This window comes from Oryctolagus cuniculus, chromosome 10 (genome assembly GCF_051225735.1).
Source record: "Oryctolagus cuniculus isolate XC-2025 breed Fujian yellow rabbit chromosome 10, ASM5122573v1, whole genome shotgun sequence".
NCBI lineage: Eukaryota > Metazoa > Chordata > Mammalia > Lagomorpha > Leporidae > Oryctolagus > Oryctolagus cuniculus.
In genome coordinates this window covers 71,069,313-71,089,798 of record NC_142876.1, presented here as the reverse complement: position 1 = coordinate 71,089,798, position 20,486 = coordinate 71,069,313, and the positions used below count along the sequence as shown (strand labels likewise).

The 20,486-nt window shown below is 42.3% G+C and overlaps 1 long non-coding RNA gene across 1 annotated transcript in view; it reads right to left on the bottom strand.

Moving 5' to 3' along the window:
* Nucleotides 1-1,139: 1,139 nt before the first annotated feature.
* Nucleotides 1,140-20,486, bottom strand: part of LOC149123811 (uncharacterized) — a 175,763-nt gene continuing 156,416 nt past the window's right edge. The window contains exon 3 of the long non-coding RNA XR_016214181.1: nt 1,140-1,613. This is a non-coding gene — a long non-coding RNA (uncharacterized LOC149123811). The remainder of the gene's footprint in view (nt 1,614-20,486) is intronic.

Sequence of the window (20,486 nt, the reverse complement as noted above, 5' to 3'; positions counted from 1 at the left end):
GCCAGGGCTTCCCCAGAAGTTAGTTTATGAAGAGTTCTGGCAGCTCTGCCAACTAAGAGTTGGATCATTGAAAATATAACTGCCCTGGAGTCAAAGGACTCTCAGGTCAGAGCTGAAGACCTTGTTGGCTCTAAGGTGAAAAGCCCTTCACTCTGCCCAGCTTCCAAAGAAACCACTGCTGTTGAGGGGATGGCCAAGTAGGGTCAGCAACATTGCAGGCAGAATCATAAATTCTCTGTTAGAGATGCCACCTGCCTTTACCTAACCTCTCCTCCCAGGCCAGTTAGGTAATGGAAGTCAAAAGGGTACCTTCCCTAAGGAGGTTCACACCTCCCTTACGGTGTACCCCATGTGAAGAAATAAATAGGTCTGGGCCTCACAACTGGCAAGATCTTAAAGCCCACCTGATTATTATCAAACCCCTTCTGTTAGTTTCTATTTACCTCTCAAAAATTGCTCATGATTTAGACAGCATCTTGCTTAGTTCCTCTAATAATGACTATCATGTTGATCAACCAGGCCAGGTAGAGTTACAGAGAGGCAGAGAGAGAGTCTTCTGTTCACTGGTCAGCTCCCCAAATGGCTGCAATGGCTGGAGCTGGACTGATCCAAAGCCAGAAGGCAGGAGCCAGGAGCTTCCTCCAGGTCTCTCACATGGGTGCAGCGGCCCAAGTACTTGAACCATCCTCCACTGCTTTCCTAGGTGCATTGACAGAGAGCTGGATCAGAAGTGGTGAAGCCAGGACTTGAACAGTCACCCATATGGGTTTCTAGCACTGCAGGTGGTGGCTTTACATGCTAAGCCACAGAGCTGGCCCCTTCCTCTCTCTCTTAACTCTGACTTCCAAGTAAATAATTAAACCTTTAAAAAATTTAAGAAATACTTTCCCCTTGAGAGTGAGAATAAAGAAAGGATGTTCATGGTATCATACTTATTCAACATTGTACTGACAGTTCTAGAGAGTTCAATAAAGGGGGGAAAAGTCATCTAGATTGGAGAGAAAAGAAGTAACACCTTTTTTATTTTTTTAAAATTGTATTTAAGTTATGCAAATGCCATGTATTCATATACACAGACTTAGGAACATAGTGACACTTCCCCCACCCTCCCTCCCACCCACACTCCTACCCTTCCTCCTCCTCCCTTTCACATTCCCACTCTTAATTTTTACAAAGATCTATTTTCAGTTTTCTTCTTAGCAGACAGCATTGTTGTCCAAGGAATTCACAATAAAACTATCAGAACTAATAAATGCATTAATCAAGATTGTAGGATACAAGATCAAAATACAAAAGTCAATTGCATTTTAGTATACTACCAACAAAGAATCCAAAAATTTAATTAAATTGAGAAGAACTTTCATTCTAAGAATAACACACTAAGGAATAAATTTAACAGAAGAAATATAACATTTGTACTATAAACCTACCACAAATCTAAATCAAGGGACAGAGATTCTATGTGCATGAAGTTGGAATGCTTGATAATGTTAAAATGACAGCAGTCCTCAACTTGACATATGAATTCAATGAAACCCCGTCGATATCTCAGATGACTTTTCACAATTTGATTCATAAAGTTGATTCTAAAATATGCTTGGAAATGCAAGGACCTAACAAAGAAAAAGATGGAACAAAGTTGGAGCACTTTCATCCTCTGATTTCAAAAGCTGCTAAAACTTACTGTAATAAAAACAACATGGTATCAGCACAATGTCTAGAAGTAACTCTTTATTAAATTTCTACAGAAAGAACCAGATAAATGTGAAAAGAGTGGCCTGCTTGATCATGCTGTCATAATTCTAAATTCATATGTGATAATTTGAACTCAGATCCCTGCCTCATAACACACACCCAAATTAACTCAAAATGAATCACCCGTCTGAATATAAATGCTAAAAAGATTAAACTTCAGGCAGCACTGTTAAGCCTTTGCCTGCAGTGCCAGCATCCCATGTGGGCTCCAGTTTGAGTCCTGGCTACTCCACTTCTGATCCTGCTATAGCTTGGGAGAGCAGCAGAAGATGGCCCAACTGCTTGGGCCCCTCCTCCCATGTGGGAGATCCAGAAGAAGCTCCTGGCTCTTGGCTTCAGATTGGCCCAGCCCCGGCCAACATGGCCATTTAGGGAATGAACCAGCTATGGAAGACCTCTCTCGCTGTCACTCCCTCTCTCTGTCTGTAACTCATCCTCTCAAATAAATCTTTTAAAAAATAAGATTAAACTTCTACAAGAAGACATGGAAGACAGTTTTCATAATCATAGCTTAGGTAAAATGTTCTTAGACACAGTTTCTTTTTTCTTTTTTTTTATTTTTTTGACAGGCAGAGTTAGACAGAGAGAGAGAGAGAGACAGGTTTTCCTTCCATTGGTTCACTCCCCAAATGGCCACTACAGCCGGCGCACTGCGGCCGGCGCGCTGGGTCGCATCTGAGGTCAGGAGCCAGGCGCTTCCTTCTGGTCTTCCATGCAGGTGCAGGACCCAAGTACTTGGGCCATCCTCCACTGCCTTCCCTGGGCCACAGCAGAGAGCGAGACTGGAAGAGGAGCAACCAGGACAGAATCCAGCGCCCCAACCGGGACTAGAACCCGGTGTACGGGCGCTGCAGGCAGAAGATTAGCCAAGTAAGCCGCAGCGCCAGCCCTTAGACACAGTTTCAAAAGAACAAGACTTCAAAGAAAAATCCATAAACTGAACCTCATTAAAATTAAAACACCTTTGCCCTTCAAAAGGAACTTATAAAGTGAGAAGCCACAGTCTGGGAGCAAATATTTGCAAATCACATTGTAGAGATGCTGCCTACAGCTCTCTGCTGTGGCCAGGGAGTGCAGTGGAGGATGGCCCACTTGTGTCCTGCACCCCATGGGAGACCAGGATAAGTACCTGGCTCCTGCCATCGGATCAGAGCGGTGCGCTGGCTGCAGCGCGCCAGCCGCGGCGGCCATTGGAGGGTGAACCAATGGCAAAGGAAGACCTTTCTCTCTGTCTCTCTCTCTCACTGTCCACTGTGCGTGTCAAAAAAAAAAAAAAAAAAAGAGAGAGAGAGAGAGATGCTGCCTAAGTGCCTCTCAGGGAGGCACAACCCCCTGAAATTAGAGGAAGGGTCGCAGTTGCTGCTCAGGTCAAAGCAGGCTGGAGATGGGAACACTCACCCCCAAAGGAATATGGTGGTGGGAGCAGCAGGGGGCTAATGGATGTTGGTACCTGGAGTATTTTTGGAAATTTGAAAATTTGCATGAGTATCTAAATGGGCTTGTCTCTGAAGATTTACAACACAGCTCTAATCCCTATCTTAGACCACCAGACCGAATTCCTTTTCCCAAATCCTTAAGTTGATCTGTAACTTTGCCTGGGTGCCTGCTAACTTGTAGACTTGCTGGTACCCTTTAAATAAAAGTGGAAGCTCATAGCTATCCAGTGGCTCACTCTTAGAATGAACAGTCTCATGAAAAACCCCACATCACCTATCTGACAAAATAATCCAGAATGCATAGAAATACTGGCAACTCTATAGACAAACAATCCAAATTTTTAAATGGACTATGATAGGGCCTCTGGCGCAGGGGATTAAGCTACCACCTGCAACCCTAGCAACTTACGTTGGAACACTGGTTCAAATCGCAGCTGCTCTGCTGCCAATTCAGCTCCCTGATAATGTGCCTGGGAAAGCAGCAGATGATGGCCCACAAGCTTGGGCCTCTGTCACCCATCTGGGAGACCCAGATGGAGTTCCAGGCTCCTGGCTCCTGGTTTCGGCCTGGCCTAGCCCTTGCTGTTGCAGCCATTTGAGGAGTGAGCCAGCAGCTAAAAGCTTGCTCTCTCTCTCTCTCTCTCTTCCCCCCCTTCTCTCTGCCTGACAAATAAAAATAAATAAATAAGAACAGGCAAGATTTCAGCGGATAGTTCACCAAAATAAATAAATGAAAAGATATTTAAATAGCTAATGAGCACATGAAATACTCAACATCTTATTCATTAGAGTAGTGCAAATTAAAGATAGGAGTTGTCACAACACACATAGTAGAATAACTGTTACAAAAAAGACAGTCAAAACCAAGGCTGGCCAGGATACAGTGAAACAGAGCCCTCAGGCATTGCTGAGGGAATATAAAAAAGTGCATGCGATTGGTGGTGGCACAGCAGCTTAAGTAGCTACTTGAGCCACCCATATCCCATACTAAATGCCTGGTTGAAGTCTGCTTGCAATCCAACTTCCTTTTGTCAGAGACCTTGGAGGACAGTAGGTGATAGTTCAAGGACTTGGGTCCATGCCACCCACATGGGAGACCCGGATGGAGTAATGGGACTCCTGGCTTCACCCTGGCCCTTTCCTGGATGTTATGGACATTTGGGGAAAGAACTGGTGGATGGAAGGACTCTCTCTTTCAAATAAAATGAAAATAAACAAAAAAATTTAGTTGGACATTTAGAGAACAAAAACTGAAACAAGCTTAGTGCACATTCCAGCAATTCTGTTAGTAGGAATCTACCCAGGAGAAATGAAAACACGTTTCAAACATGTGGATACTCAGAATTATTTGAAATAGCACAAAACTGGAAACAATCTAAGCATTTGTACCTCATGAATGGGTAAAGTAATGTATACATCTGTATGCTGGAATGCTGTTTAACAATAAAAAAGAGCAAAGTATTGATAGTTGCTATAAGGGATGAACTTCAAAAACAGTTTGCTAAGTCATAGAAGCCAGATAGAAAGACTACAGGTTGTATGATTCTATTCAACAAAACACCCCAAAAAGTCAAAATTGTGGAAATGTAAAGTAGAGTGGTCAGAGCTTCAAGTTAGGGGAGGGGCTGTCAAAGAGCTGGAAGGAATTTTGGGATGAGGAAAATGTTCTGAGACTATGGCAATGGTTGCCTAACTCTATAAATACCTACAATGACCTAAAAAATTTTTTTCATTTTTAAAGTCATCAATGAACTATACCCATGAAATGGAGATTATTTTATGTAAAATATGCTTCAATGAAGTTTACAGATAAAACCCTCCAGTGACTTCCAAGGTCTTTCAGTAAAAATCAACTTTCCTGGCACAACCTATGATGCTGACACATGCCAGAGCCCTCCCTCAGCCTCACCTTGTTGGTCCCATCTCCTGCCAGCCCTCATTTCCCTGTATCCCTTGCTCACTTTTCACTGGTGTTGAGCCTGCCTCTGCCTGACCACTCTTCCCCAAGCGCAGGCTTGGTTTTGTTCACCAGTGTATCCCCATGCAGCAAAGCCTGCTTGGTCATTTACAGCTCCCAATAAGTGTCCCAGAGTCAATGACTGAAGAAACAATGTCCTTCATCTCTATCCCAGCCCAGGGCTCTCTCTGGCTGTCCCTTGCACCAGGTCCTTAGCCTGCATCCCTGTCCCCCATTCAAGCCCATGATCTTATTACCTTTTGCTCAAAGCCACCCACCCCAGCAGAAATCTCTTACTTAGTTCCCCTTTCTGCTGTCTGCTGCCCACCCTCCTACGGAGAGTCCTTGCCTGATCTTGGATGATGTTCTCTGCCTACAGGGTGTGCTTGGATGCTTTAGCCTAGCACATTGAACCAAGCTGCTCTCACAGGAAGGAAGGCAACAGAGTTAAATAACTCTGAGACCTCTTCCTAAGCTGTCACTGACCCAAAGGAGCCTCCCAATGCTGCTTTAAAGATCCACTCCGTCTTGAGACCCTGGTTCCAGGGAATGCATATGGGGGCTGGAGCAGGGAGGAAAGATTGCTTTTCCCTCTAAATTCACACCAGTGCTTTAATGCATACCACCACATGTGAGGTTTTTTCTTCCCCACACAGACCAGTCCTCTAAGACCCACTAGATAGGGCTGGCAGTATGGTGCAGTGGGCTAAGCCACCACGTGTGATGCTGGCATCCCATATCAGAGCACTGGTTTAAGTCCTGGCTGCTCCACTTCTGATGCAGCTCCCTGCTAATACACCTCAGGAGTTAGAGGATGATGGCTCAAGAATCTAAGTCCCTGCAACCCATGTGGGAGCCCAGGACGGAGTTCCCGCTTCCTGGCTTCAGCCTGGTCCAGCCCTCACTGTTGTAAAAAAATTTGAGGAATAAACCAGCAGATGTAAGATTCTCTCTCTATTCCTCTCTCTCCTCCCTCTCTCTGTATGTCTGTCTTTCAAATAAGTAAATAAACAAATAAGCAAATCTTTTAATAAAAAGGACTCAATGAGCCGTGGCTCACTAGGCTAATCCTCCGCCTTGCGGCGCCCTCACACCGGGTTCTGGTCCCAGTCGGGGCGCCAGATTCTGTCCCGGTTGCCCCTCTTCCAGGCCAGCTCTCTGCTGTGGCCAGGAAGTGCAGTGGAGGATGGCCCAGATGCTTGGGCCCTGCACCCATGGGAGACCAGGATACGTACCTGGCTCCTGCCATCGGATCAGCGCAGTGCGCCGGCCACAGCGCGCCAGCCGCGGCGGCCATTGGAGGGTGAATCAACAGCAAAGGAAGACCTTTCTCTCTGTCTCTCTCTCTCACTGTCCACTCTGCCTGTCAAATAAGTAAATAAATAAATAAATAGCGTACAGCTCAGGTACACCTGGATGGAAGAGGTGCAGAGGGCAAGGTCTGTAGGACAGGATTGCAGTTTCCGTGACCTCGCTGGCCTGCCACCCTCCCAGCACCTTAGCATCAGCTACACAGAAGCTCCCCACACCCTGTCCTTTCAGAGTTTCATTAGGCAACCTGAGAGAGGTGTGGTCGATGCAATCATTGGCCATTGGTGATCAACTCATCCCTCAGCCCCTCTCCTCTCATCTGAGTTGGGAGGGGGCTGAAAGTTCCAGCCTTCTGATCACGTGGTTTGTCTCCCTGGCAAGCAACCTGCAGCCTGAGGCTGCCCAGGAGCTCCCAGGCACAGTCATCTCATTACCAGACTATGGCTATACCATAGTATAGCCATATACTATGACTATAGTATACCATACTATACCATTTCAAATATTCCTTGGGTTTTAGGAGCTGTATGCCAGGAAATATGACAAAGACCAAAGTATGTGTTTCTTATTATCAATCATAGTGTGTATAATCCAATGGCAAGATGCCTGCAACACAGAAGTGCTTGAGAAATGATTACTGTGTGTCTTCCATGAGCCATGGAAGGAGTGAGAAACAATAGGTGAAGGAGGCATACCAAAGAAGACTGTGGCACCTGGATTTACCCGACACCAAGCTTCACCCATTCAGCAACACCTGCTGTCAGTCTCCCTGTGGTCCACAAGGACATGATAAATGGTTTTATATCTTTATTCTATTCTTAACAAGAACAGTCATTGAGTGGGTGCTGACAAACTGAGGTCAAGTTATAAATAGAACTGATCTATCTAGGTCAGTTTGACCATGAGTATTTTTGCTTTTCACACTACTGATAAAATCCTAGAACATTACATTTATGTCTAATGGTTTTTAGCCTCGCTTCATTCTTCCAAGAGAGAGAGGAAGTAGACAGTTCTGCCTGAACCTGCCAATAGCTCTCTAATCTGTGGAGCAAGTGTCAACCCAGCCTAGGAAAAGAGCAGATACTTTATGATTATGGGCATATGCATCTTAATTTTTATTTGAAGTTCTTGCCCCCCCCCCACAGAGATTGGAATTCAAAGCAGAGACTTAATACAGTGCACAAGTGCAAGCAGAATTTATTTATAATAGAGAGAGAGTATACATGTATGAAGGTGAGTCAACCCACATAGAGAATACTTGTCGGCCGGCACTGTGGCTCACTAGGCTAATCCTCCGCTTTGCGGCACCAGCACACCAGGTTCTAGTCCCGGTCCGGGTGCCAGATTCTGTCCCAGTTGCCCCTCTTCCAGGCCAGCTCTCTGCTGTGGCCAGGGAGTGCAGTGGAGGATGGCCCAAGTGCTTGGGCCCTGCACCACATGGGAGACCAGGATAAGCACCTGGCTCCTGCCATTGGATCAGTGCGATACGCCGGCCGCAGTGCACTGGCCATGGCGGCCATTGGAGGGTGAACCAACGGCAAAGGAAGACCTTTCTTTCTGTCTCTCTCTCTCTCTCACCGTCCACTCTGCCTGACCCAAAAAAAAAAAATCTCAGTGAAAAAAAAAAAAGAATACTTGTCATGAGGGAGCCAGAGAACCACCTATGAGGAGAGAAAAGGAAAAGAGGTCAGAGAAGGACCCATAAGCAAGGTTCAGAAGCCAAAAAAGCTTCCCATGCTTCCCTGCTCCCATGCTATCAGCCCCTTTTATGAGGTAGGGGGTGGTGACCTAATTGAATATGCAAAAGGGGTGGAGTTTAGTGTGTGTGAGGCTTTCTGGGAGTTTCATGGTACTTCTGCATAAAGCTTAACTCCCGCATGGCCATCATGGCATCTCATCTTTCCTGGGCCTGGAGGAGACACAGGTGCACCATGGAAAGTGGGTGAATGGGATTGACAGCTAAGGAAGTAGAATAACAATGCAGGGCTGTATAGAGATTATAAGAAAATCTTCCAGCTCAACTATTCCTACCTAATCTTCCTGCCTAGTTCCCCAACATCAAGTTCAGACTATGATCTATTTTCTCCCAACAAGGAACCACATGTACTTTATTGCAGGGCAACAATTGCAACTTATTTGCCCAGGGCGAAAGCTTGAGTGGCTTCCTGACTCAGCATTATTAGTATTCTGCCCTTCCCCTGTCTGGTTAGGAGCCCCCACCAACTCCCCTGCAGACCCAGGGCCCGGGAACTCATCAGGATGGACTAGAGGAGAGCTGTGGATGGCAGGCTTCTTTATGGGCAGTGTTCTCAAGCCTCAGGATCATGAAGAGACGACACCACAGCAAAGAGCCATGAACCTCCAAAGAAGGTTCTGTGCCCTGATCCCAGGACACAGAAAATGCATTTTAAAGAAAATCTGCTTTATTTATCTACAATGCATTACTGAGCAGTTCAGGTCTCCAAAATAAGGCAACTCTAAGTAATAATCTTCTAAATACCTAATTGCTTTCACGTAACAGGAAAATGTTAAAGACAGTTTCAATCTAAGAACCTAATGAAAACTGATATCTCACTGGAAGCAGAAGGAGTACCTTTACCAATGGGGAAATTTTTTTAGTTCCTTGAGTGATCTCTGACTTCTTTATTTGGTATCCGGTAGTTAAATAGAAAAATATCAATTCAAAGTTTTTTTTTTTTTAATTTCCCTCATTCCTTCATTCTTTCTATAAGTAGCATTTTCCTCTGGGAAGCGAATGCATATTGCCGATTAGGTGAGTAGCCCCTCAGCCCTTTCTGATGACCAGAGAAAAATTCAGAGATGTCCTAAATTAAGTGACAAGCCAGTGGATGGAAGAAGGGAAGAGATAAGAGAAGTTTATACAAAACTCTCATCATTAGGCTGAACAAACAAAGAAAAGGAACTGCTCCACATCCCTTTCTGTATGTGGAGGACCAGCCTCAAAACACATTGCATTCTGCATGGGGAACAACCAACTGGGAAGCAGCCCACCCTTCTCCCTGTGGACTATGCGGCCTACCAGGACTCAGCCTGCTTCCTATTGTTCACCCCCCACCATCTGTGGGCAAGGTATCCTCAATGGAAGAAATGTACATTTCCTCCCCCTCAAATATTCATTATAAGGTATCTTTGCTTTTTAGATTCAGTGGGCATTTTCCAAATGCTGTCTTTCCGCTGTGCTGCTGGTAGTTCAGGGAATTTGTCCAAGGACTAGTCCTTTTATTTAATTTAGCATCTTTAACAGTCCAATAAAACCTTTCTCATGCCAGAGGTTATTTGGTCTCCAAAATTTGGATGTAACATTGATCATCACAAACACCTGTCCACACTCATTAAATTCTGATGTAGTGGGGCTGGGGTAGGACCTGATTTATATTTTCACAAAGTAGCCAGGATGGAGAACCTCTGAGGTAGGGAGTCCCTCCTTTCCAGGTTACACAGACAGACAGAATCAAAGTGTGAGAGGGAGGAGGCAGGCATCACCTGATACTATAGTGGTAAACTGAGACACTGCAGGTAACAGCCTCAGTGTGGGGCAGGAGGTGAGGATGGTTACATCACTGCACATGGTGGTGTTGAACTGGGTCTTGAAGGATGGGGAAAAGGCACATGGGCTCCTCTGCAGGGTGGAGGAGCAGGGGGGATGAAAGGTGAGAGAGCAGAGGCAGGCAGGGAACTGTCAGAATCTTAGGGAGTAGGTGCAGAAGCAAGCACAGGCTGATGATAAAGAGCTTTGTATGCTGCTCAGCTTTTAATCTGTAGGTTATTGAGCTCTATTGAAGTTTTTTTCAGCAGGAAAGAAAATCAATCACTTCTGCACTCACTGGATTTTGAGCTGGGTGTAGAATGCAACTGGGTTTCTGGTCAAACACTGCATCCAGCTTCAGAGGATCAAGAGTTCCCTGGGTGCCTGGTATGGGTCATTTCAGATAGTTCTGTACCCACACTGAGGCCCCCACAGATCTTTTGTGTAGTTCATTTGAGTGCATGAGTAGGGTGTGTAGCCATTATGGGATCTTCCTGGGTATTGATCAGCTTGCAGAGAGGCGAGGCAGTGATCACACCAACCAATATGATCATACCCTCCCCTCAGTGACAATAGAGGAGATCTAACATGCCTCACATGGATGTCATCCTAGACTCTAGCACCATCCCCAAGCACTGAGCAGAGCTCCAGGGCACCACCCAGCACACACCTCTGAATATCCACTGAAGGACCAGACACTCCACTAAGCCACAGACATGTATTTCAAAAATAAAACCCATCAGAGGAGAAAAACAAGTGGTTCCACAAATGCCTAAAAATAAATGTAGAAGCAAGAGAAACTTGTACAGGAAGCACATAGAACTCTTAAAACATGAACAGAAAAAGATCTTTACCGTGACATATTATAGTCAAACTTTCAACAGAAAACATGAACAAAGTGTTCTAAAATGTGTATAAGAGACTCTAAAGATTACCTTCAGAGGATGTTCAATCAGGCTAACATGATTTCCTATCAGAAACCCTATAGTCTAGGAGAGAATGAAGAGACATGATGCAAGTCTTCAAAGAAAAAAAAATCAACCCAAAATACTGGATCTTGCAAAAACTTCATTTATGAATGGAGGTGCAATAAAGAATTCCCAAAACAAATGGAAATTAAAGGAATTTGTCATCACTCTTCTTGCCTTACAAAAGATGCTTAAGGAGGTTCTACACAGAGAAACATAGAAAGAGAATCATCATTATGAAAGAATGTAAAGGCACAAAATATCCTTGTAAATATACAAAGGAAATCCAAAGCAAACAATAAGAATATTTATGGAAAAATGGCAGGGCCAGGTCATTACTTATCAATAATAACTTGGAATATAAATGCCCTAAATTCTCCAATTGAAAAATACAGACTGGCTAAATGGATTAAAAAATAAGATTCATCCATTTTGCTGCTTGCAAGAAGCACATCTCACTAACAAACAGACAAAGACTGAAAGTGAAAGCGTGGAAAAATATATTCCACAATAACAGAAGGCAAAAAATAACAGGAGTAGCCATCCTAATATTAAAAAATAAGACTTTAACATGAAAACTGTTAAAAGAGACAAAGAAGGACATTATGTAGTGATTAAAGGATCAATTCAACAGGAAGATGTGACTATAGTAAATGTGTATGCACCCAATAACCAGGATGCCTGGTTATTTAAAATAAATGTTAATGGATCTAAAGGGTGACATGGAATCCAATACAATAGTAATCGGGGACTTCAACACCCCACTTACATCAATGAACACATCATCTAGACCAAAAAAAAATCAGCAAGGAAACAACAGAGCTACTCTACAATGTGAACCAAATGAACCTAATTGATATCTACAGGACATTTCATCCCACAGTTGCAGAATACACATTCTTTTCATTAGTGCACAGAATTTTCTTAAGGATAGATCATATGTTAGGCCATGAAGCAAGCTCAGCATATTTGAGAAAAACTGAAATCATACCATGTGTCTTTTCTCACCACAATGGAATGAAATTTGGAATTAACAACTTATGAAACTCTAGAAAATATGCAAACATATAGAAACTATAACAACATGCTCATGAATGAACAGCAAATCATAGAAAGAATCAAAGGCAAATAAAAAATTTTCTGGAAACAAAATAGATGGCAACAGAGCATATTAAAACTTAGGGGGGGGGGCCGGCGCCATGGCTCAATAGGCTAATCCTCCACCTTGCGGCACCAGCACACCAGGTTCTAGTCCCAGTTGGGGTGCCAGATTCTGTCCCAGTTGCCCCTCTTCCAGGCCAGCTCTCTGCTGTGGCCCAGGAGTGCAGTGGAGGATGGCCCAAGTGCTTGAGCCCTGCACCCCATGGGAGACCAGGATAAGCACCTGGCTCCTGCCATTGGATCAGCGCGGTGCGCCAGCCACAGCGCACTGGCCACGGCAGCCATTGGAGGGTGAACCAATGGCAAAAGGAAGACCTTTCTCTCTGTCTTTCTCACTGTCTACTCTGCCTGTCAAAAAAAAAAAAAAAAACTTAGGGGGAACAGCAAAAGCAATGTTAAGAAGGAAGTTTATACCAATTAGCACCTACAGCAAGAAATTATAAAGGCATGATATAAATGACCTAACAATGCATCTCAAGAATTTAGAAAAACAAGAACAAAACAAACCCAAAACTACTAGGAAGAAAAAATTAAAAATTAATTAAAATTAGAGAAAAATAAACAAATGTGAGACCAAAAGAATGATACAAAAGATCAGTGAAATGAAAAGCTGTTTAAAAAAAATGCCATTTATTGGTCCAACTACCAAAAAAGAGGGAGGGATGAGAAGAAATGGATATATTTCTAGACACATACAATCTACCAAAACTGAATCCAGAAGATAGAAAACAAAATATTCTAATAACCAAGATGGAGGTCAAATCATTAAAAAGACCTTCCCAACAAAGGTAAGCCAGTGGTCAGATGGTTTCTCTGCTGAATTCTACCAAACTTTTAAAGAAGAAATGTTGCCAATTGTCTCAAATTATTCAAAACAATTGAAATGGAGAGAATTCTCTCAAATTCCTATAAGGCCAATGCCACTTTAAGTCCAAAACCAGAAAAAAATACAACAAAGAAAGAGAACTATAGAACACTATCCCTGATGAATATAAATGCAAAAAATCATCATCAAAGTACTAGCTAATCAAATTTAACAACACATTAGAAAGATCATTCCCCTGGACCGAGTGAAACTTTTCCTTGTTATGCAGGGATAGTTCAATGTATGCAAATCAATAAATGTGATACATCACATTAACAAATTGAAGAATAAAAACCATATGTTTATCTCAATAGATGCAGAGAAAGCATGTGATGAAATGCTACATCCTTGCAAGATAAAAACCTTAAGCAAATTGGGTACAGAAGGGGCATTCCTTAACACAATCAAGGCAATATATGACAAATCCACAACCAGCATCATATTGAATGGGAAAAATTAGTTCTACCACATTACCCAGCAATCCTACTCCTGAGAATTTACCCAAAATAAATGAAATCAGCAAATAAAAGGGTTATCTGTACCCCCATGTTTATTGTAGCTCAATTCACAACAGATAGAATATGGAATCAACCCAGATGTCCCTCAACTGATGACTTGATAAAAACAATATGGTAAATATACACTATGGAATACTATCTAGTCATAAAAAGAATGAAATCCTGTATTTTGCAACAAATGGATGCAACTGGAAACCATTATGCTTAGTGAAATAAGCCAGAATCAAAAAGAAAAATATCATGTTTTCCCTGATTTGTAGTAACCAACATACAGTGTACAAAATAGGCAAAATTGCCAACTTGAGTTTTGATTACTATTTATAGCTCTTGTCTACGCTCTTGAGGAACAGTGTTTTTTCTGCTTACTATTTGTTGAATTATTTACTTAGTAAGGGTTAAGCTTATAATCATAAACTGAAAGTATGTCATTGTAAAAATTAAAATAAAAACAAGAAAGGAAGGATGAGGGAGAGCAAGTGGGAGGGAGGGTAGGATGGGAAGTATCATTATCCATGAATCTGCATATGTGAAATACATGAAATTTCTTCACCTTATGTAAATAAAAAATTTTAATAAATATATCAATTCTAAGACAGTTTTCCCCCTCTTCTTTTGTTAAAATCATTGTCACAGAGAAAACTTGTATAGTGTTAACTACTGAGATCTACTTTTAATTTATGTTGTAATGCGGCAATAGTAGTACTTGATAGAGATTTGGATAGACTTGTGGTAGAGGTGATGAAAGCCTGTTGTCACATGCTGTTCCTCATATAATGGGTCCTAATATAATTATTCATAGCTGTGCTAATGATCACCTAGGCATATTACTTCATAATGTATCAGTGAAATATTTAAATTGTTATTTGTTATTTGTTCTGTTGGTTCTCTTCTAACTCAACAAAGTACACATTGACTTTGCTTTTTGACACTTCAGTCAATGATTCAATCACAGGTCCAACCTTGGAAAAGGGGAGGAAAACGAAAGTCTCACAGGCATGGAAAGCCAAGACACAGTGGCAAAACAACCTAAATGAAAGATCTTGGTGAACAAGACCCAAGCGAAAGGAACAGGCCATCAAGGAGCCTTTCTCTGAAGGGAGGAAGGAACCTCCACTGTGATATGGCCTTGACTAAACAAGTTCAGAGTTGGTGCACTCAAGGGGCTTCCATAGCCTTGGCAGCTCATGGCAAGAACCTCGGGTGATTACTGACGTCATAAATAAGAGTGTTAATTGTTAAATCAACAACAGGAGTCACTGGGCACATGCTCCCCACGTAGGATCTCTGTCCTTAATATGTTTTACTATGAGAGTTAAACACTACTAGTGGAACAATACCCTATACCTTGTGCAGTTGTGTGAGTGCAGCCTGTTGAAATCCTTGCTTAGTATATACTAAGTTGATCTTCTGTATATGAAGGTAATTGAAAATGAAACTCGATGAAGGGTGGGATGGGAGAGGGAGTGGGAGAGGGGAGGGCCACGGGAGGGAGGGAGGTTGGGGGGGGAGCCACAACAATGCAAAAGTTGCACTTTGTAAATTCACATTTATTAAATAAAAAAAAAATTTAAAAAGGGGAGGAAACTTCCAGTGAGGATTTTTTAAAAAGATTTATTGTTCTATATTTGAAAGGCAGAGTGGCAGAGGGAGAGATAGAGGAAAAAAGGGAGATCTATCCACTGGTTCACTCCCCAAATAACCACATGACGGAGGTTGAGCCAGGCTGAAGTCAGTAGCCTGGAACTCCATCCTGATCTCCCACGTGGGTGGCAGGGTTCAAAGCAGTTGGGCCATCATTCCCTGCCTCCCCAGGCACATCAGCAGGGAGCTGGATTGAAATTAGAGCAACCAGGACTTGTACTGGTGCTCCAAAATGGGATTCTGGTATCACAGGCAGTGACTTAACTCACTGTGCCACAACACTGGCCTTGCAGGGTACAATTTAATTCTTCTTTAATTTTTAGTCATTGGCATTGTTTAGACTTGCCTGTACATGTTGACATACTTGTAAAATGCAAACCAAAATTTAGTTGGTTTAATTATTGTTTATAAGTCCCCTAAGACAATGTGTTCATACCTATCGTACAATGCAAGGTGAAAGCTACTAAAGATGCAAAGACTCACATTATGATTTAGACAGTTTCTCACTTACATATACAGCAAAAAGAAAAGTAGGTCAAAGATGACCACTCCCCAAGTCCTGGTTCTATAGACTAGAAAGGAAGACACCACGTGCTGCTGGGAATCTCTTCTAGTCTGCAGGTTTAGGGGAGCAGGGCAAGAAGCCCTTAGCTCATCAGAACCAGGAGGCAGCAAGAAACTCTCATGACAGCCTCCAGAGAGATACAGAGGCATGGGGGCGGATGGTCTTGAAGCAGCTCCTTAGGCCTCCATTTCTTGTGTTCTAGGAACATAACAAAAACTCCTGCCAAGTGTGCAGCAGCCACTGTGGGGAAGACATGAAGTCCTTAGGATCCTTCTTCCCCATCTCCACTGTGCAACAAAACCCTAAAGTTGCATGGGGAGGTCAGAATCCCTGCCATCCTCAGAGTACTGGAGAAGACTCATGGAGGTTAGGGAAAGGAAAAAGAAAGAAGCTCTAATCTGAGTGAGGACTGAGAATGTTTCCTGGTCCTAGACCAACAGAGTTCTCCCACCACTGGGCAGAGGCAGAATCTTAGATGGCCCTGCCTCCAAAACTCAGATACACAGCCCCTGCCAAAGACTGATGTTGAATTCAAACAAAAATGCACTTCCATGCCAGCTAGACCAGCAAGTACTGAATAACAAACAAGGGTGAGAACACGGAGGAGAACTTCTCTGAAATGAAGACTCAAGGGGAAATTATAGAGCTAAGGGTGTAGGAGACATTGAGAAAAACCATATGGCAAACCAGCCCTCATTTAAACATGAAGTAACCCTAGAAGGATTTGAAAAGGGAGACATGGATTAAAACCATTCCAACAAAACCCGAACTCAGCCCAGTTCATTAGAAGACTGATCAGTCCCCATAAGCCCAGTGAAACCCAAGGTGCCCATCTCCAATCATAAATATTATGCACCTCAGTTTCTACTCTGACCTTCTGAAAAATATTAGAAGGCCCTCAAATAAGTGAAATCATGCTAAAGGGACAAATCAATCAATAAAACCAGACTTCAATCTGACACAAATACTGGAAATAATATACAGGGGTTTTAAAATAACTATAATTAGTATGTTACAAGCTCTCACAGAAGATGATTAGCATGCAAGATCATCTGGGTAATTTCAAAATAAATATTAGACTTTACATGAAGAATGAATAAAATGTAAATGCTACAAATAAAAAGTACATCATAACAGATGAAGACTGTCTTTAATGGACTAACCTGTAGACTACGCTGCTGAACAAAAAATTAGTGAACCTGAAGATAAATTAGTAGAAATAATCAAACTCAAATATGAAGAAGAAAAATAGAAAAAATAGAACAAAGCATTCAAGAAACAATGAACAATATTAAATATTCTAACAGAAATGTCATTAAAGGGGCTGGTGCAGTGGCACAGTAGGTTAATCCTCCGCCTGCAATACCAGCATCCCATATGGGTGCCTGTTCTAGTCCCAGCTACTCCTCTTCAATCCAGTTCTTTGCTATGGCCTGGGAAAGCATTGGAAGATGGCTCAAGTCCTTGGGCCCCTGCAACCGTGAGGGAAACCGGAAGAAGCTCTGGGCTCCTGGCTCCTGGCTCCTGGCTCCTGGCTTCAGATCGTGCAGGTCTGGCCATTGCGGCCATTTGGGGAGTGAACAAATGGATGGAAGACCTTTCTCTCTGTCTCTCACTCTCACTGTCTAACTCTTCCTCTCAAATAAATAAATAAAATCTTAAAAAAAAAAAAGAAATGTCATTAGAATCCTTGAATGAGGGCCTGGCGCTGTGCCATAGCAGGTAACACAGCATCTTTTTTTTTTTTTTTGACAGGCAGAGTGGACAGTGAGAGAGAGAAACAGAGAGAAAGGTCTTCCTTTTGCCATTGGTTCACCCTCCAATGGCCGCCGCAGCTGGCGCGCTGCGGCTGGTGCACCGCACTGATCCGATGGCAAGAGCCAGGTACTTATCCTGGTCTCCCATGGGGTGCAGGGCCCAAGCACTTGGGCCATCCTCCACTGCACTCCTGGGCTACAACAGAGAGCTGGCCTGGAAGAGGGGCAACCAGGACAGAATCCGGCGCCCCAACCGGGACTAGAACCCGGTGTGCTGGCGCCGCAAGGCGGAGGATTAGCCTAGTGAGCCGCGGCGCCGGCCAACACAGCATCTTATATAGGCACCACTTCAAGTCCTAGCTGCTCCATTTCTGATCCAGCTCCCTGTTAATGGCCTGGTAGAGCAGTGAAAGATGGTCCAAGTGCTTGGGCCCCAGCACCCATGTGAGAGACTTGGAAGTATCTCCTAGCTCCTGGCTTCAGCCTAACTCAGCCCTGACTCAGCCCTGGCCCAGCCCCGGCCGCTGCAGTCATTTAGGGAATGAACCAACAGATGCATGATGTCCCTTTCTTTCTTTCTCTGTCTCTCTCTATCTCTCTGTAATTCTGCCTTTCAAATAAACAAAAGATTCATTGAATGAGAAGAGAGATAACAGAGAAAAGAAATATTTGAGAAGATGTTGATTGAAAATTTTCAAAATTAATAGATGCCAAAGCAACAACTAAGAATGTTAGAGAATACTAGGCAAGATACATACACACACACACACACACACACACACACACCACCAGGACTTAAAGAAATCAAGGACAAAGAGAAAATCTTGAAGTAGTCAGAGGAAAAAAAAGTGAGATTATAAAAACAGAAAAGGAAAGAATTTCATCAGATTCTTCCTCAAGGTCATTGAAGTCAATGGAAAAACAAGTTAAAATGAAGAAAGAAAAACACTGTTAAACATTGTAGATTAAGCTCATTAGTTATAGCAAAACAACTTTTTTATGTATTGTTAGCTGCTTAACTAATTTCTGTTTTCGCAAAAGACCCACGGTTTGATGCTATTCTTCGAGCAGAAATACAGCCAGAACTAATGCTTGACCTCTTTCTTAATAAACTGGAAATCCCATTGCTGCTACTGCCTTACCCTTGCTACTAAGAACCAGGTACTGGATCTTGTACCACAGACACCACAGAAAAATTACATGTCTCATTGAAAATCTCACAGAAAAATTCATCTCTCCCTCAATGACTGCAACCTCCTCTAGGGGTATAGTTCTCCAGGATTTGGATGTGTACCAAACGCACAGGCAAGAGTAAGCAGATAAATTGGACTTCATGAGAATTTTAAAATGTTGTGTATGAAAGATATGTCAGAGAAAACTTGGGATCACAGAATGGACTACATAAGATACATAAAAAGAATGCTTAACATCCCTAATCAGTAGGGAAATGCAAGTCAAAACTTCAATGAAATATCACCTCACATCTGTTAGGATAGCTACTATAAAAATAAGATAAACATTGAAACAGACATGGAGAAACTGGAATAATTATACACTACTGAATGTACAAGGGTTTAGCCACCATGGAAAACAGTATGGAGATCCCTCAAAAATTTAAAAATGGAACTATCATATAAGCCAGCAATTCCACTTATTGATATATATTCAAAAGACTCAAAAGTCAGATCTTGAAGGGATACTTGTGTATTCATATTCATGGCAGTGTTATTCACAAAAACTAACATGTGGAAGCCACTCTAAGTGCCCATCAAAGGATGACTGGAGAAGCAAAATATGGTACTGTGTGTGTACACATATGAGATAATCTTTAAAAAGAAGGAAATTCTGATATGTGGTAAAACATGGATAACACTTGAGGACTTAATGCTAAATGAAATTAAGCCAGTACAAAAAAATGCTTTATGATGCCACTTCCATGAGGCAGTTAGAACTGTGGAAATCATAGACATGAAATAGAATGAGCTGAAGAAAAGGAATGTAGGGAAGTTGTTAGTTAACGTGTACAGACGTTCTGTTTTACAAGATGAAAAGAGTCTTGCAGACAGTTGATGGTGACGGTTCTACAACAATACAAATGTACTTAACAGCAGTTTATGTGCAATTTGGCACAAAAAAATGGGAAAGAAACAAAATGAGACCATTTTCAGATAATTAAATTAGAATTATTCAACCAAAACCATGAATTTTCTGTTTTTTTACTTTGCTTCTCACAAAAAGAGAATGAACATTAGTTGAAAAAATTAGTTGAACATCATTTATATGTCTTGCATAAAATACCAAATGGAGTAACAGGAAAGCTAAGATGGAAAAGTATATTGCTTTTAATTTTATAAACAAATATATAAAATTTGCCCAAAATTTTGAATGAATAATCTGCTGGTAATCTTTTTGAGAAGTTGTTTCTCTCTTATTGGTTTCAAGTCTCATCTTTCAAAAGTTTGACTATGGAGTACTTGTGGAGTTGGAGTTGTTGAGCTTCTTGGATATGCAAATTGAGGCCTTGGAACAAATGTGGTGAGTTTTTAGCCATTATTTCTTAAAGAAGTCTCTTTGTCTGTCTTACTAGCATTCCCGTTGGTAGACGTTGGTCCTCCTGATGGTGTTCCCATGGATGCCTTCAGTTCTATGCATTTATCTTCAGTTCTTTTTTAATTTTCCTCAGGTTTGGTAATTTCCCTTGTCCTGTTTTCAAATGCACTGATTCTTTGTTCTATCTGCTCAAATCTGCCTCTGAGTCTGTTGAATTTTTCAGCTCCATTACTGTGTTTTTCAACTCCACAATTTTCTTTCTTGTTTCCTTTTAGCTGTTCTAGCTCTTCATTGAATTTACATTTTCTATACATAATTTTCTTTATTTCTTCACATTTCCCTCAGGTTCTTTGAGTATCTTTAAGAAAATTGTTTGAAAGTCTATTGCTAGTGCTAGCGCCACAGCTCACTAGGCTAATCCTCCACCTTGCGGCGCCGGCACACTGGGTTCTAGT